A 24,847-nucleotide genomic window follows, 5' to 3' on the forward strand; every position below is an offset into this window, starting at 1 on the left:
TGTACTCTTTACCAATCCACTCTACACCATTACACTCTATACCAATCCGCCCTTCTCCACTCTAATCTACTCTGCACCACTGCAGCCTATGGCACTGCACTCCATGTCACTCTACTCTACCCCACTGCGCTCTACACCTCTCTAGACCACTGTACTCTACCCTGCACCTCTCCACTCTATACCACTTCACTCAGCTCTGAAACAATCTGCTCTGCCCCACTGCAGTCAATGCACACCACTGTACTCTACTCTGCACCACTACATTCTACACCACTGTAGTCTATGCCACTGAAGTCCATGTCACTGCAATCTATGGTGCACCAATCCATTCTATACCACTCTACTCTACTCTGCACTACTCTCTGCCACTTTATGCTACTCTAATCTAACCACTCTGCTCTATGCCACTACACACTACACCACTTTACTCAAAATCAATGCACTCTGTGCCACTGCACACTATGCCATTCTACTCTGCACTACTGCACTCTATGCCCCTATACTCTACTCTGCAACACTCTACTCTACGCCACTGCACTCTATGCCACTCTACTTTACACCATTGCATTCTACGTCCCTGCACTCTATGCCACTGCAGTCTATGCTAGAGCACTCTACGCCACTTTACACAAAACCACACCATTCCACTATATGACACCCTACTCTGCAACACTGAACTCTACATCACTTTACTCTGCTCCCCTGCTCTCTAAGCCACTGCACTTTATTCCACTGCACTCTACTCTGCACCACTCTACTCTATGTCAATGCACTTTATGCCACTCTACTCTAAACTACTGCGCTGTATGTCACTGTACTCTACGCCAATGCACTCTAAACCACTTTACTCAAAACCAATGCACAGTACGTCACTGCACTCTATGCCAAACTATTCTATACCACTATACTATACTCTGCATTGCTCTACTCCACTCAACTCTATAACACGGTACTGTACACCAATGCACTCTATGTCACTGCACTCTACCTCACTCTATTCTACTGTGCACAACTGTACTCTACACCAATGCACTCTACATCATTCTACTCTACATCACGGCAGTCTACTACACTCTGCTCTGCAACATTGGACTCTCTGGCATGGCACTCTACACCACTCCACTCCACTCTGCAATACTCTACTCCAATGCACACTAAGCCACTCTACGCCACTCTACCCTACACCGCTGCACTCTGCATCACTGAGTCTATGTACGCCACTCTATTCTACTGTGCACCACTGTACTCTATGCCACTCTATTCTAGACCACTGCACTCAATAACACTTTACTCTGCAACATAGAACTGTCTGCCATGGCAACCTATGCCACTATACTCCACTCTGCAACACTCTACTCCACTGCACTCTACACTACTGCACTCTATGCTGCTCTATTGTACACCACTGAACTCTACATCACTGAGTCTATGTACACCACTCTATTCTACTGTGCACCACTGTATTCTATGCCACTGCCACATTGCTGTCTCCACCACTGAACTCTACGCTACTCTACTATGCATCACTGCACTCTATGCTACTACACTCTAAGGCACTATACTGCACTCTATGCCAATGCACTCTATGCCAATACACTCTAAGCCACTCTAATCTCATCACTCCACTCTACGACACTGCACTCTACTCTGCACTACATGACTACACTTTCTACTATGGCTATCTATGACACTGCATTCTATGGCACTGTACTCTATGTCACTGCACTCTACCCTGTACCACTTCACTCTACCCTCCACCACTCAACTATACCCTGCCCCACTACACTCTGCACCACTCTATTGTGCGTCACTCCACTCTGCACTACTCCACTACTACAATTGACAGGGTTTTTATGATGTTTTGGGAGGATATTTTGGGGTCTGTGATGCACGTAAACGATATTTACTTAGGAAATTGCCTATATTTGCTGGGCTCTTCGTGTATTTTTCACACATTTTCCGGTTGGAGTGGTTTGAGCTTCACAGGGATTAGGAAATACATCGTACTTTTATGGTTCTGGTGACATTTATTTAACAGGTGGAAAGGGGGAGGGATACTGTTAACATGTTTAAAGAAAGGTAAATCATTATTTTTTCCACATTTTTCTCACGTTTTTCATGTTTTCATTTTGTTGGAGGAATCCGCGTGTTTCACCATGAGCATTGCAGAATTACTGTTCCTATCAGGCACACGGGTTTGGTAAACTATATTACGTGCAGCATTAATATTAAATTGAATATCCACATTGAAGATTTTTTTGAAATATGTTGGATTTTATATTTCTCCCGCTTTCTAGAATACAGTTCACCAGTTAGGTTGCTGTGTCAGCGGTGTATTGTCACTCCAGTAGGGCTGCGCAGTTGCAGTACTTAAAACAAGCATTTGTAATGCAACTGGTCTCGCCTTTGCTTGAGCTCGAGCAGTTAGCATTGTAAACTCCTAACCGGACTTTTCTTGCCACATAAATTGAAAATGAAAATAAAACAGTTTCACATAACAGACTGGACTTTTCTTGCCATATAAACTGAAAAGTAAAACTTTCACATAAGCGAGCTGACGGACGCCATCAGTGCAAAGCAGACACACAAAGGGAAATAAAAGTTCACTCATAGTGAAACCTATCGGCAAAAGTGCAATTGTCCATGTAACCGGCAAAAGTGCAATTAACTATGTAACTTGGTCGATGTCATGCAAAGCGCTCGACTTCTGCCTAGCGAAATCGGTCTGCGAAAAAAGAGAAAAAGTAGTCCAGCAACCAGAGGGAAAACATGGAGTCTCATATGTTTCCAGTACTTGTTCGCTGCGCTTGAGGAGAGCTAAACACCGGAAAAGGCTTGACTTATGCATGCCTTTCACTAATGAAAGCAAGCAGATTTTAAAAGGCAAGCCCACGAACCAATGAAAAAGACTGCCGTGACATTGACGTGGTTTGAAGCCCAAAGAGAGATTACAACATGGGAGGAAGCACTTTGCGCTCGCCTCTAAAAATAGCTTCCTGTCATCCACCCACACCACTCTGTGTGCCTTCCCTCCATCAACTGAAGTTGTGCTCTCTGCTCTCTATCGGAGCAGTGAGGCAGTGCTGCGCTGACAGACCCTCTGAACTTGGTTTCACGTAACGTGCAATAGATTCAGAAAAACAGCAGATATGGTCAGAAAAGGTATGAAATAGATCACAGAGAAGGAAGGAAACGAAGGGTGGCCTCAAAGAATTTAAAAAAAACCTAAGTGGTGAGAGGTCAGAGTTTCAGAGAATTACCAGGCTCAAAGCATCACACCCACTAAACATGGACACTTTGATACAGCACAACATCCGAGGAGGAACTAGACATGCAACAGAACCAAAAGCTATAAAGCAGGAGGCTTCACTTGGCAGACAACTCCAGGCATGATCCCCTGCAGAGAAATTGTTTGAGAAGAGACCTCCAGGAGAGATCGGAGAAAGGGGCACAAGGAGCTGCCTTGAAACAGAACCATGAGCACTGTCACCGTTTGGGTCCTTGTTCTCTTTCCAGGTGGTTATTGGGCTGCAGGAGACCTCGTTCCAGAAGTAACTGGTATTGAGGGAGGATCACTGACTGTACATTGTACTTATTCAAGATTTTTTATAGGGTACCCTCAATACTGGTGCAAAGGGGCTCATTGATACTATTGCAGTATTGTTGTACAGAGTATGGGTTCAGAAGAGGAGGCGAGAGCTGGAAAGTTTTCATTGAAAGACCTTCAGACAGCTTTCACATTCACAGTGACCAAGACAGGTCTGTCACTGGAGGACTCAGGACTGTACTGGTGTGGGACAGAGATGTATGGCATTGATGAAATGTTCCAAGTTCTAGTGACTGTCTTAGCAGCTGATGTTGATTTCAATCAGCCAATACAATCATCTTCCATTGAAAAGGGTGTACCAGCTACATCCTCATCTTTAAGTACCACAGGACTGAGTTTTCGGTGGAATAACCCTAATGAGATAAGCACCAAACCTGTCCTCCCTGGCACTACAGCTGAAGACTCCAGAGATTACGCTCGCTCTCTTGATCCTACTGTGGGTTTATGGTCTTGGGTATCAGCCTTCCCGCTAGGGGTATTTTTCCTTGCAACTGTAAGTGCCTTGCTAGTACTAATGAACAGAAGAAAAAACTCAGAAGAAGAAGATGTGCAGCTGAATGCAAGTGTCAATGTACCTACTTTTCCTTCAGAGGACATATTGTAAAACACAGTCTATGGTCTGGTTGGAAGTTCTTCGAATACTACTTTTTCAATAATTGAAGATTTTCCAGTTTCTGCATTCCCTGATCCCCGTTATGAAGAGATCCAATGACTGTATTCTGTATTCAGAAGCCATCAGGTCCACCAACTCCATTGTGAGTTGGGACGATATCGCTGCACTCGGAGCAGGTTATGATGATAAAGAATAGACAATAGTGATAGCTGCAGGGGACAGAGGAGATATGATTTATGAAAATGTATATAAGAACCAAATCAACCTCTTAAATAAAAATGGAGCTTCATTATAAAACCTCTCTTTGATGCATGGGAATCCACTGGCTAATTTTCATGAAAGATTAATATATTTAGTAGAACTAACATCATAGACAAATTTGTGGAAACAATCGTTGGATGATAAAACTGACTTACGTCTGACTAACTTCACTCACAGGACTTTCTGGGGACCTGGATCCTTCTTTAGGCAAATGTGTCTGACTTTGTAGGTATCAAGGCACGAACTATCCCCTGTTGTGCAAAACGTTTGGAATCTGGTATTAGAGGACACCAGTGGTCCAGCAATGACATTGGCTTCATGCTAATATAATGTTCTGAAGATTTAGTGCTATTTAATAATCCAGTTGGATACAGGTATGTTTACAATCCCAGTGCAATTCTAAATGTAAATTTTAGAACACCTCATTACATGTACAGGTAGTTATAAAAGAGATATCACACCACCTTCAAATTGCTTTTTTTTCATGTCATGAATAAATATAAAATACAGTGTATATAAGATAGACAGTAGTAACTACTGAACAGTAGGATATTAGTTGTTGTGTTTAGTGCTTTAGTTTAAATGATACCTTTCTGTAGAATGAGTGAAACATAACTGATGTATCACTATGCTCAGCATTCTCTGTCAAGGCAGGGACGTTTAAATGACAATCGCTGAACCCCCACTGAGGAAATACCTCCTTATTCTCCTCCACCAGTCCTCCTCCATTGAGGCCACATCACTGTTTGTTGTCTGCTCTTTTTTAGGTCAAAGCCTACCAGACCGCATAGCTATCTGGGGGCAATGAAAAAGCTTCCCTGGAAATGCATTCCACCCATGCTTAGCATTGGCTTTGTGGTTTGCAACTCACTTTTGTTTGCTGTCTATTTGCTGTTTTTTTTTATTTTAGGCTGTCCAACTTGAGTTTGTCACTTTCGTGGAGATTAGCCTGTGCACAAGGGCCCCTTCTAAATTCCCACCTGTGCTCAATCCTGTAAATAGGCCTTTAATTTTTGTTCGTATCTTGTCACATTTGCTGTGCATTCAGAGACAAATGTCAGGCTATGTCTTTCAGGGATCTTGGTGTTTACTTTTTTTCTCTAGCTCCAAAGTGAGAGAATTTATGTGACAATCATGCTGGGTACTAGGAGTGTGCTGGAGGAAGGCTGTACACAGTTATTGTTTTCTACCACACAACAACATTCAAATGTCTGGAAATGAACTGTGCAGATATTTCAGAATATATCAGAATTAGGAAACCACAAATGAAGCACATTTTTTGGTAATTCTGAAGTGTGGCGTGTTAGGGTTTGTGCACAGCAAAGAGCATGTCCCCTCTCACTGCACTAGTGGGTTCTGTAATAGCTCCCTTTTAAACTTACTATTGAAAGCCTTTCTTGTTATCTCACCTTCCCCCCCCCCCTAGGCTTCTGTGTATGTTGTTTAATGTGCTGTTTTGTTTACACATTGGGCCTTGCTTTTACCAAGGCTTCTTTAAAACACTCCGCTCTAGGCCATGTGTTCATTTAACTCATTTGCATAATAACTGAAACTCTGCACACCTTTCAAGAACATGTGCAGCATGTGAGGACCACACCCAGCTCTTCAAACCACACCCAGCTCTGCACACCTTTCAAGAACATGTGCAGCATGTGAGGACCACACCCAGCCCTGTCTATAAAAGGCAGCCCCCGAGCCTCACCCAGTGCTTGTGCTCGTCTACCTCTGCTTACCTGAGGACAGATCCCTCGGCGCTGGCACTCCTACTCTCTACAGACTTTCATTGGCTTCAATGGGCGCAGCTGCTGGCTCTTCCTTCTTCCGGTTTCCGGTTCCTCCTTGCCTCAGCCTCTCTCCGACAAGCAACCTGCAAAAGAGAAAGAAGACAAGGTTAGACTGATCAGTATCTCTTGCCAGCAACAAGTAAGTGCAAAACTTTTATTACCTGAAAGAACTTTGACAACAATTTCTGGATTCGTGTATAGACAATTTGAAACAAGATACCTTCCACGAACATTGTGATTCAAACTCTTTGTTACAAGAATACTTTGCGGAACTTTGTGAGGCAAACAGTAAATCAAGGACTTGCACAAATAACATGCTGTATTTTGACGTAAAAGTACAGTATTTGTTTTATAAAAGATTCTGGAAATATGGGAAAAGTGAGTCTGCTATTGGGAATTTAGGCTTTAGTTATATTAAGATGAATGTTTGATATTGGTAATTCTGATAACGGTATTAGTTTAATGTTTTAGAAGCTTTAGAGTAATAGAAAGCACATCCCAGAGCAGTAACACATTCCAAACCTGGAAACTAGAGACCAGGATCCAAGAGGTACTTTTAGAAGAATTTTTTTAATAAATAAAGGGATAGTCAGGAACCCAGTTAGGAATAGGTTGTACTTATCTGTTCTTTGTTTATGTTTCATTAGGCACTAGTTTCTACAGAAGTCAGAGAGGGCCGCAGATTTGTGCAGCACTTCAACAGTGGAAACGCAAGAACGGTGTTGTCTCTTTATTTTATTTTATCCACTTCCCCCCTTCCCTTGAGCTTCTGTTCTTAGTGCACTGTTTTAAAAACTAGTGTGCTGGAACAAGCAGTTTCAGCGTGGGGTCGGATTGTCTTCAACCTCCATCAGAACTGAACAAGGACTCAGGTGAGCTGGGCTTTGACATGGTGGGAACAAATATTTTAGTATGATCAAAACACATCAGTAAACTAGGTGATGACATTTCGACACACGATCATTTGTGCTCTCTATTGTTTTATCTGTAAAATTGTCTGTCTGTGCAAATGTAATGGTTATTTCATCTGAAAATATGTTGTCTGTAATGGTGGTGTGCTACCACACCATGCATACTCTACTTTACACCACTCCACTCTACTCTGCACCACCCACCCCACTGCACACTGCACCTCTCTACCCAACACCACTCTACTCTATGCCAATGCAGTCTACACTACTCTACTGTACTCTACCCTAGTCCACTCTACTCTGTACCTCTGCACTCTTTGCCACTGCATTCTACACCACTCAAATCTAGACCACTCCACTCTACTCTGCACTACTCCACTCTACGCTATGCCTGTCTACTCTATAATACTGCACTATATGCCACTGCACTCTACACCAATACACTGTACTCTTTACCAATCCACTCTACACCATTACACTCGATACCAATCCGCCTTCTCCACTCTAATCTACTCTGCACCACTGCAGCCTATGGCACTACACTCCATGTCACTCTACTCTACCCCACTGCGCTCTACACCTCTCTAGACCACTGTACTCTACCCTGCACCTCTCCACTCTATACCACTTCACTCAGCTCTGAAACAATCTGCTCTGCCCCACTGCAGTCAATGCACGCCACTGTACTCTACTCTGCACCACTACATTCTACACCACTGTAGTCTATGCCACTGAAGTCCATGTCACTGCAATCTATGGTGCACCAATCCATTCTATACCACTCTACTCTACTCTGCACTACTCTCTGCCACTTTATGGCACTCTAATCTAACCACTCTGCTCAATGCCACTACACACTACACAACTTTACTCAAAATCAATGCACTCTGTGCCATTGCACACTATGCCATTCTACTCTGCACTACTGCACTCTATGCCCCTATACTCTATTCTGCAACACTCTACTCTACGCCACTGCACTCTATGCCACTCTACTTTACACCATTGCATTCTACGTCCCTGCACTCTATGCCACTGCAGTCTATGCTAGAGCACTCTACGCCACTTTACACAACACCACACCATTCCACTATATGACACCCTACTCTGCAACACTGAACTCTACATCACTTTACTCTGCTCCCCTGCTCTCTAAGCCACTGCCCTTTATTCCACTGCACTCTACTCTGCACCACTCTACTCTATGTCAATGCACTTTATGCCACTCTACTCTAAACTACTGCGCTGTATGTCACTGTACTCTACGCCAATGCACTCTAAACCACTTTACTCAAAACCAATGCACAGTACGTCACTGCACTCTATGCCAAACTATTCTATACCACTATACTATACTCTGCATCGCTCTACTCCACTCAACTCTATGACACTGTACTGTACACCAATGCACTCTATGTCACTGCACTCTACCTCACTCTATTCTACTGTGCACAACTGTACTCTACACCAATGCACTCTACATCATTCTACTCTACATCACTGCAGTCTACAACACTCTGCTCTGCAACATTGGACTCTCTGGCATGGCACTCTACACCACTACACTCCACTCTGCAATACTCTACTCCAATGCACACTACGCCACTCTAGGCCACTCTACCCTACACCGCTGCACTCTGCATCACTGAGTCTATGTACGCCACTCTATTCTACTGTGCACCACTGTACTCTATGCCACTCTACTCTAGACCACTGCACTCAACAACACTTTACTCTGCAAACAGCACTGTCTGCCATGGCACCTATGCCACTATACTCCACTCTGCAACACTCTACTCAACTGCACTCTACACTACTGCACTCTATGCTGCTCTATTGTACACCACTGAACTCTACATCACTGAGTCTATGTACACCACTCTATTCTACTGTGCACCACTGTATTCTATGCCACTGCCACATTGCTGTCTCCACCACTGAACTCTACGCCACTCTACTATGAATCACTGCACTCTATGCTACTGCACTCTAAGGCACTATACTGCACTCTATGCCAATGCACTCTATGCCAATACACTCTACGCCACTCTAATCTCATCACTCCACTCTACGACACTGCACTCTACTCTGCACTACATGACTACACTTTCTACTATGGCTATCTATGACACTGCATTCTATGGCACTGTACTCTATGTCACTGCACTCTACTATATGCCACTCTACATCACTGCACTCTACCCTGTACCACTTCACTCTACCCTCCACCACTCAACTATACCCTGCCCCACTACACTCTGCACCACTCTATTGTGCGTCACTCCACTCTGCACTACTCCACTCTGCGCCACCATAATCTATCCTCAGGCACTCCCCTCTATGCAACTCTGCACTATATCACTCCCCTCTACACAACTCCATTCCACAGCATTCCATGACACTCTATTTCACTCTATGCCATTCCATTCTACTACAGTCCCCACGTGATGCCTATCCAATCTATGACAATTCTATTCCACTCTACAGCACTCTGCCTGCACCACTCTGCTCCACTCAACTCCCTCTGTGCCACCCCATGTTACTTTACTCCACTCTATACCATGCCTCTCTGCTCTATGCCACTTCACTCTACGACACTCTGTGCCACTCCACTCTATGAAACTTTATGACTCTCTATGACAATCTACTCCACTTTACACCCCTCAACTCTACAACACTCTACACCACTCTATACTCTTCCACTCTATGACACTCTGCTCCCTCCATAACACTCCATGACACTCTATGACACTCTAAGCCACTTCACTCTCCGTCACTCCAGAACAATCCACAACACTCTAAGCCACTGCACTCTTCCCCACAACACTCCTCTTTACTCCATGCCATTCTATGACAGTCCACTCTACTCTATGACACTTTACCCCACTCTATGCCACTTCATAACAATCCACTCTTTTCCACTCCACTCTTCTTTATCCCACTAGTTTTTAGTCCTGCCGAACAGTATCCATACTGGTGTATAACATGGCTCAAACATGTTGACATGCCCAGTAGCTTTTGCACAGGCAAGACTTATTAGTTTTGCCACTGCTTGTTTAATTTGAAAGTGGTTCATTACAAAACAAAGAGTGGGCAAAGTTGAGGGATTTAACTTCCAAGATCGTCGACACGTTATTTTGTTTTTAACTTCACACAGTTTACCTTGTTTAACACCAAGCATTATTTTTAATCTGGCTAAAAAAGCTGCTACAGATATGCTTTTACAGGCAAAGATCTCTTCAAAAACTTACTGTTAGCAGTCAAAGTCTAGAACAAAAAAATGTTTGCTGCAAGAGTATTTCGCAAAAGCTTGTTTTGCAGACAAATTCACCACAGGCACTAAGGACCTAAAGTTCACAGATTTTTCAAGATAAAAAAGTGAAAAAGCTGTATGCTTATGTTTTGAGCGTGTGTTTATGACCCACTTGCCAGACCCCCGACGCACTTCACTGTGACCCGAAGGTTCATCAATAATCTTCCACAAATATTTTGAAAAAAATCATTAAATTAGTTGTCATATGAATTGCCTTTTATTAATTCTTCCTTGTTACTTGTATTTATTCAATATCATGATTATTTTCAGATCATAAAATAAAATCCATGTGCTTAACCCCTTCTGTGCCGAGGACGTAGTGGTTACGTCCTTAGGCACAGTGCTGCTGTGCCGAGGACGTAACCACTAAGTCCTAGGCACACAGCCCAGAGGGAGCGCTCTCGCTCCCTCTGTGTGCTTCCCCCCACCCCCCAAAGTCAGGGATGGAAGGGGAAGCCCTTCCCCTTCCACCCCCGACCCTCCCACCCCCCCATAATGACGTCAGCGCGCGATCGCGCGCTGACTTCATTATGGGGATATCGCCGCACAGGAAGCCATTTGCTTCCTGTGCGGCGTTGAGAGAAGAGGTGAGTTCCTCTTCCCGGTGGGTGGGGGGTTTGGGCTAAAGAGGCACCGGGGGAAAGGAAAGGCTTTTCCTTTCCCCCGGTGTCTCTTTGAGCATTCCTGCTGCCCGATCGCATTGCGATCGGGCAGCAGGAATGCCCACTAGACACCAGGGATTTGTTTTTTTTGTTTTTCTTTACTGTTTCTTGTTTGCGGGGAGCGGCCCCTTGGGCAAGGGTCGCTCCCCTTTTGGGGGCAATTAGTTACGGCCATTTCTGCCCCCCTTGGGGGCAGATTGGCCTACTTTCTAGGCGGATCGGCCCCCAAGGGGGGCAGAAAACACTAGATCACCAGGGTTTTGTATTTTTATGTGCATTTATGTGTGGGGGGTGCCCCCTTGGGCAAGGGGCGCCCCCCCCAAGGGGGCAGAGAACTGTTGGCCTTTTCTGCCCCCCTTGGGGGCAAATTGGCCTATTTTTTTTAGGTCCATCTGCCCCCAAGGGGGGCAGAAGCCACTTAGGCACCAGGGATTGTGTGTGTAGTGGATGGGGGGGCGCCTCCTTGGGCAAGGGTCGCTCCCCTTTGGGGGGCATGTCTTTTAGGGCCATTTCTGCCCCCCTTGGGGGCAGATCAGCCTATTATTTTTAGGCTGATCTGCCCCAAGGGGAGCAGAAACCACTAGAACGCTAGGGATTTTTTTTATGTGTTTATTTTTGTGTGGGGGGGCGTCCCCTTGGGCACGGGGCGCCCCCCAAAGGGGGGCATTGACCTGTTGGCCATTTCTGCCCCCCCTGGGGGCAGATGGGCCTATTTGTGTAGGCCCACCTGCCCCCAAGGGGGGCAGAAGCCACTTAGACACCAGGGATAGTGTGTGTGTGTGTGTGTTAGTGGATGGGGGGGGGGCCTTGGGCAAGGGTCACCCCCCACTTTGGGGGCACATATACCCAGGCCATTTCTGCACCCCTTGGAGACAGATCAGCCTATTATTTTTAGGTTGCTCTGCCCCCAAGGGGGGCAGAAACCACTAGAACGCCAGGGATTTTTTTTATTTGTTTATTTTTGTGGGGGGGGGCGTCCCCTTGGTCAGGGGGCGCCCCCCCAAGGGGGGCATTGATCTGTTGGCCATTTCTGTCCCCCCTTGGGGCAGATGGGCCTATTTTGTTAGGCCCACCTGCCCCCAAGGGGGGCAGAGGCCACTTAGACACCAGGGATAGTGTGTGTGTGTGTGTTAGTGGATGGGGGGGGCCTTGGGCAAGGGTCGCCCCTCACTTTGGGGGCACATGTACCCAGGCCATTTCTGCACCCCTTGGAGACAGATCAGCCTATTATTTTTAGGCTGATCTGCCCCCAAGGAAGGCAGAAACCACTAGAACGCCAGGGATTTTTTTAATTTGTTTATTTTTGTGGGGGGGGCGTCCCCTTGGTCACGGGGCACCCCCCCAAGGGGGGCATTGACCTGTTGCCCATTTCTACACCCCCTGGGGGCAGATGGGCCTATTTTTTTAGACCCACCTGCCCCAAGGGGGGCAGAAGCCACTTAGACACCAGGGATAGTGTGTGTGTGTGTTAGTGGATGGGGGGGGGGCCTTGGGCAAGGGTCGCCCCCCACTTTGGGGGCACATGTACCCAGGCCATTTCTGCACCCCTTGGAGACAGATCAGCCTATTATTTTTAGGCTGATCTGCCCCCAAGGGGGGCAGAAACCACTAGAACGCCAGGGATTTTTTTTATTTGTTTATTTTTGTGTGGGGGGGTCCCCTTGGTCACGGGGCGCCCCCCCCAAGGGGAGCATTGACCTGTTGGCCATTTCTGCACCCCCTGGGGGCAGATGGGCCTATTTTCTTAGACCCACCTGCCCCGAAGGGGGGCAGAAGCCACTTAGACACCAGGGATAGTGTGTGTGTGTGTGTGTGTTAGTGGATGGGGGGGGCCTTGGGCAAGGGTCGCCCCCCACTTTGGGGGCACATGTACCCAGGCCATTTCTGCACCACTTGGAGACAGATCAGCCTATTATTTTTAGGCTGATCTGCCCCCAATGGGGTCAGAAACCACTAGAACGCCAGGTTTTTTTTTTTATTTGTTTTTTTTTGTGGGGGGGCATCCCCTTGGTCACGGGGCACCCCCCCAAGGGGGACATTGACCTGTTGGCCATTTCTACACCCCCTGGGGGCAGATGGGCCTATTTTTTTAGACCCACCTGCCCCCAAGGGGGGCAGAAGCCACTTAGACACCAGGGATAGTGTGTGTGTGTGTGTGTGTGTGTTAGTGGATGGGGGGGGGCCTTGGGCAAGGGTCGCCCCCCACTTTGGGGGCACATGTACCCAGGCCATTTCTGCACCACTTGGAGACAGATCAGCCTATTATTTTTAGGCTGATCTGCCCCCAATGGGGTCAGAAACCACTAGAACGCCAGGGATTTTTTTGTATTTGTTTATTTTTGTGGGGGGGCGTCCCCTTGGTCACGGGGCGCCCCCCCAAGGGGGGCATTGACCTGTTGGCCATTTCTACACCCCCTGGGGGCAGATGGGCCTATTTTTTTAGACCCACCTGCCCCCAAGGGGGGCAGAAGCCACTTAGACACCAGGGATAGTGTGTGTGTGTGTGTGTTAGTGGATGGGGGGGGCCTTGGGCAAGGGTCGCCCCCCACTTTGGGGGCACATGTACCCAGGCCATTTCTGCACCCCTTGGAGACAGATCAGCCTATTATTTTTAGGCTGATCTGCCCCCAAGGGGGGCAGAAACCACTAGAACGCCAGGGATTTTTTTTATTTGTTTATTTTTGTGGGGGGGGGCGTCCCCTTGGTCACAGGGCGCCCCCCCCCAAGGGGAGCATTGACCTGTTGGCCATTTCTGCACCCCCTGGGGCAGATGGGCCTATTTTCTTAGGCCCACCTGCCCCCAAGGGGGGCAGAAGCCACTTAGGCACCAGGGATAGTGTTGTGTGTGTTTTTTTTGTTTTTTTTTGTTTGAGGGCTGTCCCCTTTGGCAAGGGTCGCTCTCCATGGGGACACACTACTAAAGGTATTTTCTGGCTTCCTTGGGGCAGACAGGCCTATTTTTTTAGTAGGCCCATCTGCCCCTATGGCAGAATCCACTTAGGCACCAATTTCTAAATGTTTGATGGTGGGGTGTTTGTCAACTGAAGAAGTCTTTGCATTTGTGATAAAAAATGTTTTCCTCCTTTTTGTTCTAGTTCAAAGCTTTTGCTTTATTTGCTGTGGCTCCTTGCGGTTTTGGCGGTGGTTGACCTGCAGTTTGCACAGTTGCATGTTTTAGGTAAGTAAAAACAATTTACTCCAAAGGAGTATTGTTGCCATGCATGAATGACATGTTTGTAGGGGGTGTACTAAATGCAGGATTATGTGTGAAATTGTCCTTAGGTTTGTGCACAATGATATTTGTTTTGTCTTATTTCTAATTTGCCTTTCTTTCTTTATTTTTAGTGGGATATCATTGGTGATTGCTGTGTAGTTGCTGGTGAATCAAGCTTTTTCAGGCAAGTGAGTGGTATAGTTTTTGAGTTTATAACTCTTACTAACAAAGCTACACTTTGTTACTTGTCTTACACAGTGCTGGTTGTTGGTGGTGAATTTGTCCAGTTAATTTTAGCAGGAGAGATCATGGCTAGCCGCAGGATGACCGCTCAGCAGGTGGTTGGTATGCTTTTTGAGTCACAGTCTGATCATGACTATGAGACGGACTCTGCATCTGAGGGAGAGGAGGAAGTCAGAGATTCTGGCAGTGATGTTTCTGTTGGAGGGGAATCTTCTGATGATGAAGCCACACTCAGTGCAGATGAAGGGCCTGTTTTAGAGGAGGACATTGATGTGCCAATAGTGCAGCAACCTGGGGCTGAAAGGTTTCCCGTTATAAGACCTGATGTCTGGGTTGCCCCAAACATGGAGCAGCCAGAGTTGCCTGCCTTTACTGGTCTCCCGGGGTGTAACGCCAATACAGAGAACTTTATGCCTATCAATTTCTTTGAGTTATTCATGGATGATATGTTTTTGGAAGAGATTGTTGAGCAGACTAATTTGTATGCGGAGCAGCATTTGAGGGACAACGCTGCTAGACTTAGGCCACACTCTAGAGCTGCCCAGTGGATTCCCAAAAAATTGGAGGAGATAAAAAAGTTTTTGGGTTTGACTTTTTTGATGGGGTTGATAAGGAAGCCGTCACTGGCTTCTTATTGGTCTACTAGTCCCTTGATGGCAACAGCTATATTTCCAGCGACCATGAGTCGTAATCGGTATTTGCTTCTTCTTAGGATGCTGCATTTTGTTGACAATGCATTAGCCTTGCCACAAGATCACCCAGATTCTGACCGTCTTTTTAAGATTAGGCCTGTCCTTGATCATTTTGTAGATCGGTTTTCGGAGGTCTATGTTCCAGGCAAAGAGTTAAGTGTGGACGAGTCTTTGGTCCTCTTCAAGGGTCGTTTGGTTTTTAGGCAGTACATTCCTAGCAAAAGGGCACGATATGGAATTAAATTGTATATGCTGTCTGAAAGTAGGACAGGATATGTGTATAGTTTCCGTGTGTACACTGGTAGTGATTCCAATATTGACCCCCCTGGTTGTCCTCCCACTTTTGGAGTTACTGAGAAAATTGTGTGGGATCTTGGTAGACGACTGTTCAACAAAGGTCACCATTTGTATGTAGATAACTTCTACACTGGTGTGCAGTTGTTCAAGGAATTGTTTAGAGTGGACACAGTTGCTTGTGGCACAATCCGTTCTAACCGGAAAGGCTATCCAAGGGAGCTTGTCTGTAAAAAACTTGAGAGGGGACAGTGCTGTGCCTTGCGGAACGAGGAGCTGCTAGCTTTGAAATTTTCAGACAAGAGGGATGTCTACATGCTAAGTACCATCCATGATGAGAGTACTTCCCCTGTGACTGTTTGGGGCCAGGTTGCTGAAGTGCGCAAACCTGTGTGCATTTTAGATTATAATAAGCACATGGGAGGTGTAGATAGAGTTGACCAGAGGTTGGAACCTTATACTGCTATTCGTAAGTCTTACGTTTGGTATAAGAAGTTAGCACTTCACCTCTTCCACTTAGCAACCTTCAATGCTTTTATTGTGTTTAGGGATAGGTCTCCAGAGTCAAAGATGACATTTGTGAAATTTCAGGAGTCAGTGATAGAGAGCCTTATTGTGGTGGAACAGGCCAGAGTTCCTAGAGATGCAGTGGTGGAGGATGTGGCTAGATTGAAAGATCGCCACTTTGCTGAGCACATTCCTCCCACACCCAAAAAAGACTTTCCAGCTAAGAAATGTAGAGTGTGTTTTCGAAGAGGTATCCGGAGGGACTCGAATGTACTGCCCAGATTGTCCTTCAAAGCCTGGGCTGTGTGTCGGTGGTTGTTTTAAGAATTACCACACCCAGAAGAATTTCTGGGAACAACCATGAGTGTAAACTCATGTCTGTTTTGTATTTTCATGTGTTTAGTTTCATGGTTAGCATTTCTGTCATGTTCTTAGTTAGAGCTTTTGTGTTCGTAATTTTGTAATTCTTTCTACTTAGTTAGGGGTTCCTCTGTTTAAAAAAAAAAAAAAAAAGATGCCATTGTGTGTGGAGTGGGGCTTGGCTGAGAGTGTACATATTGGCAACACACTGCCAGCCAAACACCAGTCCACACACTCCCATCAGCTGGTGTGATTGTTGTATCAGGCATGTGGGCGTATGTAAGTGATGGGCCCTTGAGTGGCGCTGTCTGTTGATGTGAGTGTTGTAATGTGCTGGGCCCGTGGCTGGCGGTGTGAATGGCCTTGTGTGTGTCATGTATGAAAGTTGTGTGAATGGACTGTAAAGCGGTTGGTGCCTTGTCGCGACTTTACAGCTCACGAGCTGTGAGTCATTGGTTCAGTTTTTTGCCTTTCAGTTACTAACAGTGCATTTCATTTTTGTGAAAGCTCTTGTTAGTAAAATTTTATCCACTGAACCATCACTCACCCTCGTACCAAATCCAACCAGTATGTGTGGTAAAAATGACAAAACCTGCTCCGCTGTAATCAGGCGTCGCAGCACACCTGTAACACGCTAGGTGCCTCAGGTGGGACCCCGATGATGAAGCATGCCACAAACTTGGTTGGTGGGTGAGGGGTCTTTTTCACATAACCTAATTGTGTTTCTTTTCAAAATTTTAGTGTTTGGCACATCTCGGACGTATGTGGGCACATCAAAACGATATATTACAAAACTACCTGTGTTTGTGGGGGAGAGGGCACCTATGTTTTTGGTCCTGTGTGCGGCCTTCATCTAGGGAAACCTACCAAACCCAGACATTTTTTTAAACTAGACACCCCAAGGAGTCCAGGGAGGTGTGGCTTGTGTGGATCCCCCAACATTTTCTTACCCAGACTCCTCTGTAAACCTCAGAATTTGCTTAACAAAAGCATATTTTCCTGACTTTTCCTCGTAGGATCACCACTCCAGCACAAAATTCCTACTCCCCAGTGTTCCCCTCAGTCTCCCAAGTAAAATGACACCTCACTTATGTGGGTCCCCAAAGCAGAGTCAGTCTTAAGATGTATAAAACAATATGTCCTTATAAACTCGCTGTGCTATCCCCTCTATCTCTACAAGTTTTGGGCCTTATTCTGTTGCAGGCACCTGGCCCACCCACACAAGTGAGGTATCATTTTTATCGGGAGACTTGGGGGAACGCTGGGTGGAAGGAAATGTGTGGCTCCACTCAGATTCCAGAACTTTCTGTCACCGAAATGTGTGGAAAATGCGTTTTTTTTAGCCAAAATTTTAGGTTTGCAAAGGATTCTGGGTAACAGAACCTGGTCAGAGCCCCGCAAGTCGCCCCATCCTGGATTCCCCTAGGTCTCTAGTTTTAAAAAATGCACAGTTTGGTAGGTTTCCCTAGGTGCTGGCTGAGCTAGAGGCCAAAATCTACAGGTAGGCACTGTTTTCAATGAAAAAATGTGATGTGTCCACGTTGCGTTTTGGGGTGTCTCCTGTCGCGGGCGCTAGGCCTACCCACACAAGTGAGGTATCATTTTTATCGGGAGACGTGGGGGAACACTGGGTGGAAGGAAATTTGTGGCTCCTCTCAGATTCCAGAACTTTCTGCCACAGAAATGTGAGGAACATGTGTTTTTTTAGCCAAATTTTGAGGTTTGCAAAGGATTCTGGGTAACAGAACCTGGTCCGAGCCACACAAGTCACCCCATCTTGGATTCCCCTAGGTCTCTAGTTTTCAGAAATGCACAGGTTTGGTAGGTTTCCCTAGTTGGCGGCTGAGCTACAGGCCAAAATCTACAGGTAGGCACTTGGCAAAAAACACCTCTGTTTTCCTACAAAAATTTGGATGTGTCCACGTTGCGCTTTGGGGCGTTTCCTGTCGCGGGCGCTAGGCCTACCCACACAAGTGAGGTATCATTTTTATCGGGAGACATGGGGGAACGCTGGGTGGAAGGAAATTTGTGGCTCCTCTCAGATTCCAGAACTTTCTGCCACAGAAATGTGAGGAACATGTGTTTTTTTAGCCAAATTTTGAGGTTTGCAAAGGATGCTGGGTAACAGAACCTGGTCCGAGCCACACAAGTCACCCCATCTTGGATTCCCCTAGGTCTCCAGTTTTCAGAAATACACAGGTATGGTAGGTTTCCCTAGGTGGCGGCTGAGCTACAGGCCAAAATCTACAGGTAGGCACTTTGCAAAAAACTCCTCTGTTTTCCTTCAAAAATTTGGATGTGTCCACGTTGCGCTTTGGGGCGTTTCCTGTTGCGGGCGCTAAGACTACCCACACAAGTGAGGTATCATTTTTATCGGGAGACGTGGGGGAACGCTGGGTGGAAGGAACTTTGTGGCTCCTCTCAGATTCCAGAACTTTCTGCCACAGAAATGTGAGGAACATGTGTTTTTTTAGCCAAATTTTGAGGTTTGCAAAGGATTCTGGGTAACAGAACCTGGTCCGAGCCACACAAGTCACCCCATCTTGGATTCCCATAGGTCTCTAGTTTTCAGGAATGCACAGGTTTGGTAGGTTTCTCTAGGTGGCGGCTGAGCTACAGGCCAAAATCTACAGGTAGGCACTTTGCAAAAAACACCTCTGTTTTCCTTCAAAAATTTGGATGTGTCCACGTTGCGCTTTGGGGCGTTTCCTGTTGCGGGCGCTAGGACTACCCACACAAGTGAGGTATCTTTTTTATCGGGAGACGTGGGGGAACGCTGGGTGGAAGGAACTTTGTGGCTCCTCTCAGATTCCAGAACTTTCTGCCACAGAAATGTGAGGAACATGTGTTTTTTTAGCCAAATTTTGAGGTTTGCAAAGGATTCTGGGTAACAGAACCTGGTCCGAGCCACACAAGTCACCCCATCTTGGATTCCCATAGGTCTCTAGTTTTCAGAAATGCACAGGTTTGGTAGGTTTCCCTAGGTGGCGGCTGAGCTAGAGGCCAAAATCTACAGGTAGGTACTTTGCTAAAAACACTTCTGTTTTCCTTCAAAAATTTGGATGTGTCCACGTTGCGCTTTGGGGCGTTTCCTGTCGCGGGCGCTAGGCCTACCCACACAAGTGAGGTATCATTTTTATCGGGAGACATGGGGGAACGCTGGGTGGAAGGAAATTTGTGGCTCCTCTCAGATTCCAGAACTTTCTGCCACAGAAATGTGAGGAACATGTGTTTTTTTAGCCAAATTTTGAGGTTTGCAAAGGATGCTGGGTAACAGAACCTGGTCCGAGCCACACAAGTCACCCCATCTTGGATTCCCCTAGGTCTCCAGTTTTCAGAAATACACATGTATGGTAGGTTTCCCTAGGTGGCGGCTGAGCTACAGGCCAAAATCTACAGGTAGGCACTTTGCAAAAAACACCTCTGTTTTCCTTCAAAAATTTGGATGTGTCCACGTTGCGCTTTGGGGTGTTTCCTGTCGCGGGCGCTAGGCCTACCCACACAAGTGAGGTATCATTTTTATCGGGAGACGTGGGGGAACGCTGGGTGGAAGGAAATTTGTGGCTCCTCTCAGATTCCAGAACTTTCTGCCACAGAAATGTGAGGAACATGTGTTTTTTTAGCCAAATTTTGAGGTTTGCAAAGGATTCTGGGTAACAGAACCTGGTCCGAGCCACACAAGTCACCCCAACTTGGATTCCCCTAGGTCTCTAGTTTTCAGAAATGCACAGGTTTGGTAGGTTTCCCTAGGTGGCGGCTGAGCTACAGGCCAAAATCTACAGGTAGGCACTTTGCAAAAAACACCTCTGTTTTCCTTCAAAAATTTGGATGTGTCCACGTTGCGCTTTGGGGCGTTTCCTGTTGCGGGCGCTAAGACTACCCACACAAGTGAGGTATCATTTTTATCGGGAGACGTGGGGGAACGCTGGGTGGAAGGAACTTTGTGGCTCCTCTCAGATTCCAGAACTTTCTGCCACAGAAATGTGAGGAACATGTGTTTTTTTAGCCAAATTTTGAGGTTTGCAAAGGATTCTGGGTAACAGAACCTGGTCCGAGCCACACAAGTCACCCCATCTTGGATTCCCATAGGTCTCTAGTTTTCAGGAATGCACAGGTTTGGTAGGTTTCCCTAGGTGGCGGCTGAGCTACAGGCCAAAATCTACAGGTAGGCACTTTGCAAAAAACACCTCTGTTTTCCTTCAAAAATTTGGATGTGTCCACGTTGCGCTTTGGGGCGTTTCCTGTTGCGGGCGCTAGGACTACCCACACAAGTGAGGTATCATTTTTATCGGGAGACGTGGGGGAACGCTGGGTGGAAGGAACTTTGTGGCTCCTCTCAGATTCCAGAACTTTCTGCCACAGAAATGTGAGGAACATGTGTTTTTTTAGCCAAATTTTGAGGTTTGCAAAGGATTCTGGGTAACAGAACCTGGTCCGAGCCACACAAGTCACCCCATCTTGGATTCCCATAGGTCTCTAGTTTTCAGAAATGCACAGGTTTGGTAGGTTTCCCTAGGTGGCGGCTGAGCTAGAGGCCAAAATCTACAGGTAGTCACTTTGCTAAAAACAGCTCTGTTTTCTGTGATGTGTCCACGTTGTGTTTTGGGGCATATCCTGTCGCGGGCGCTAGGCCTACCCACACAAGTGAGGTATCATTTTTATCAGGAGACTTGGGGGAACATAGAATAGCAAAACAAGTGTTATTGCCCCTTGTCTTTCTCTACATTTTTCCCTTCCAAATGTAAGACAGTAAAATGCCAAGATTGTGTTGAAAAATTGGGTTTTCTGATTCAAGTCTGCCTGTTCCTGAAAGCTGGGAAGCTGGTGATTTTATCACCGCAAACCCTTTGTTGATGCCCTTTTCAAGGAAAAAACCACAAGCCTTCTGCAGCCCATTTTTCCCATTTTTTTTTTAAAAACGAAATTTTCACTGTTTTTTGGCTAATTTCTTGGCCTCCTTCTGGGGAACCCACAAAGTCTGGGTACCTCTAGAATCCCTAGGATGTTGGAAAAAAAGGACGCAAATTTGGCGTGGGTAGCTTATGTGAACAAAAAGTTATGAGGGCCTATGCGCGAACTGCTCCAAATAGCCAAAAAAAGGCTCGGCACAGGAGGGGGAAAAGGCCAGGCAGCGAAGGGGTTAATGTAACATGTTCAGCAAATAAAATTCTCTGTTATCCGGTGACTTCATTTGCCCAATCCATTTCGGGTCAAGGGGCCCTTCTTCAGGATTCTCTGTAACAAAACAACACATGCTATATCTGTCCTGTGCACCTAGAGCGACACAATTTAACAACGTAGTGTGATGACATCTACGTTTCGTGTGTCCAAGTCTGAATTTGCCGTACCTCCTTGAATATAGCCCACCTGGTGCATCATCATACATGCAACGACAGGCCAAGGCAAATCAACACTTCAACAGCATTAAAGCGTTTCCAGGTTCTGGAAGTAGTGATACCCAAACTGAGAATGGGAAATCAGAAGAGGAATTTCTCAATCCGAATTTATTTCGGATTAGAAAACTAGACACTATGCAACAATTTGAGATGAATGACAAATTGGAGTATGTTTGTTTTCTTTATCATTCAAAATCTTTCTAATCATTGATGGTGAATTTGTGACATTGAAGCATTTGAAAAATTCTCCTGACATAGATTTATGCTTTTCAAATTGTGTTTATACAATTGACAGGGTTTTTATGATGTTTTGGGAGGATATTTTGGGGTCTGTGATGCACGTAAACGATATTTGCTAAGGAAATTGCCTATGTTTGCTGGGCTCACACGGTGTCCTTCTGAGTGTGTGACAGCCGTCTTCGTGTATTTTTCACACATTTTCCGGTTGGAGTGGTTTGAGCTTCACAGGGATTAGGAAATTACATCGTACTTTTATGGTTCTGGTGACATTTATTTAACAGGTGGAAAGGGGTAGGGATAAAGGTAACATGTTTAAAGAAAGGTAAATCATTATTTTTTGCACATTTTTCTCACGTTTTTCATGTTTTCATTTTGTTGGAGGAATCCGCGTGTTTCACCATGAGCATTGCAGAATTACTGTTCCTATCAGGCACACGGGTTTGGTAAACTATATTACGTGCAGCATGAATATTAAATTGGATATCCACATTGAAGATTTTTTTGAAATATGTTGGATTTTAAATTTCTCCCGCTTTCTAGAATACAGTGCACCAGTTAGGTTGCTGTGTCAGCGGTGTATTGTCACTCCAGCAGGGCTGCGCAGTTGCAGTACTTAAAACAAGCATTTGTAATGCAACTGGTCTCGCCTTTGCTTGAGCTCGAGCAGTTAGCATTGTAAACTCCTAACCGGACTTTTCTTGCCACATAAATTGAAAATGAAAATAAAACAGTTTCACATAACTGACTGGACTTTTCTTGCCATATAAACTGAAAAGTAAAAATTTCACATAAGCGAGCTGACAGACGCCATCAGTGCAAAGCAGACACACAAAGGGAAATAAAAGTTCACTCGTAGTGAAACCTCTCGGCAAAAGTGCAATTATCCATGTAACCGACAAAAGTGCAATTAACTATGTAACTTGGTCGATGTCATGCAAAAGCGCTCGACTTCTGCCTAGCGAAATCAGGCTGCGAAAAAAAAAAAAAAGTAGTCCAGAAATCGGAGGGAAAACATGGACCCTCATATGTTTCCAGTACTTGTTCGCTGCGCTTGAGGAGAGCTAAACACCAGAAAAGGCTTGACTTATGCATGCCTTTCACTAATGAAAGCAAGCAGATTTTAAAAGGCAAGCCCACGAACCAATGAAAAAGACTGAGGTGACATTGACGTGGTGTGAAGCCCAAAGAGAGATTACAACATGGGACGGAGCGCTTTGAGCTCGCCCCTAAAAATGGCTTCCTGTCATCTACCCGCACCACTCTGTGTGCCTTCCCTCCATTAACTGAAGTTGTGCCCTCTGCTCTCTATCGGAGCAGTGAGCCAGTGGTGCGCTGACAGACCCTCTGAACTCCCTGTCAGAGCCCGAGCATTCCAAAGCTAGAGATGCTATTCCAATACCTAATCAATAAGGACTCAATTCTAAATAGTCTGGGAATACTGCATCGGAATAGTTACTCCCGAAATTCGCGTTACCACCAGTATCAATAATTGTGGTATGTTAGGCTACTTTTGGTATAATATTTGCTCCCGAGAAACCAATGAAAACAGGGGTGTTATACTGGGATTTGATAAAATAGACATAGTTGTAATGATAAAAGCCTTCTTTTTTCTTCACAACCCTCCTACCGCCAGAATGCCCACTGTCATCATGTTGCTCTCAACAGAAAACTCACGCCCCTGTACCACTGCCCTCATCTTTGCACATTCCCTGACTGATACCAGTCCCACCTCACTATTTTTTTGCCATTTACTTTTACGTTTTGTTGAATTGGAAAATGTATATTAAGGCATCCTGGTGCTGCGGGAACTGAAAAGGTACAAAGAAGTTAATCCTGGGTTATCCACATTTTCAACACTTTTCTAAATGAATGTTGGTTAGAAGTGACATGAATGGATACAGGAAGAAAGATCCAGGTTTTGTCAACAAGGAAGGATAACTAATAGGGGTGGGCAAAGAATTCCGCTCTGCCGGCGGAGTTTGTGGAGTTATCCCCACTCCGCACTCCGAGCAGAGTTCAGAAAAACTCTGCGAAGTGAGTAGAGCAGAGTTTTTTCTCTCGCTCGCCAACATTAAGTTGGTGAGTGCAAGCAAGAGAAATCGCTAAGTTGGCGAGCAAGATCTCTGAACGCGAGCAGTCGGAGTAGGCCGCGACTGCTCGCAATGAGAAAGCTGCTGCTCAAGTAGAAAATCTACTCGCACAGCAACAAGAAGTTGGCGCCCTCTGGCACTCTGGGTGATGCCGTTCGCACTGATTTTACAGCGCAGGAGAAACTCCCACGCTAAAAATCAGTGCAAATAGCACACCTTACTCAAACTCTGATGCTCGCGAAACTCCGTCTAGCGTGGCATAGCAGAACTACACCCAAGCCTAATAACTATCACTGACTTGAATGCACTTCACCACCACAACACTAGTGGGCAAGAAAGTGACAGCTTGCCACGTTCTGCACCATAGTTACGACTCGCAAACTTATAAACCATCCTGCAATTCTAGCCGTTTGTAAGAGCAGTTCAGCACGATCACTGGCAAACGCACCCGACAGTATGTTGTGAATGCTGACATACGCAGACACTATAAAAGGTAAGTCACCTCACATGTGGTTTGTCGAAATGCCCAGATTGTTGTGGTAACGCACACTAGAGCCAGCCAGAAAATTGCAGCCATACACATAAAGCTTGTCAACAAGCTCTAAGCTGCCACACAAGACAGGCACTTGCTATAACATGCATCGGCAAAGCTGAACGTTA

Source organism: Pleurodeles waltl, chromosome 4_2 (assembly GCF_031143425.1).
Source record: "Pleurodeles waltl isolate 20211129_DDA chromosome 4_2, aPleWal1.hap1.20221129, whole genome shotgun sequence".
Taxonomy (NCBI): domain Eukaryota; kingdom Metazoa; phylum Chordata; class Amphibia; order Caudata; family Salamandridae; genus Pleurodeles; species Pleurodeles waltl.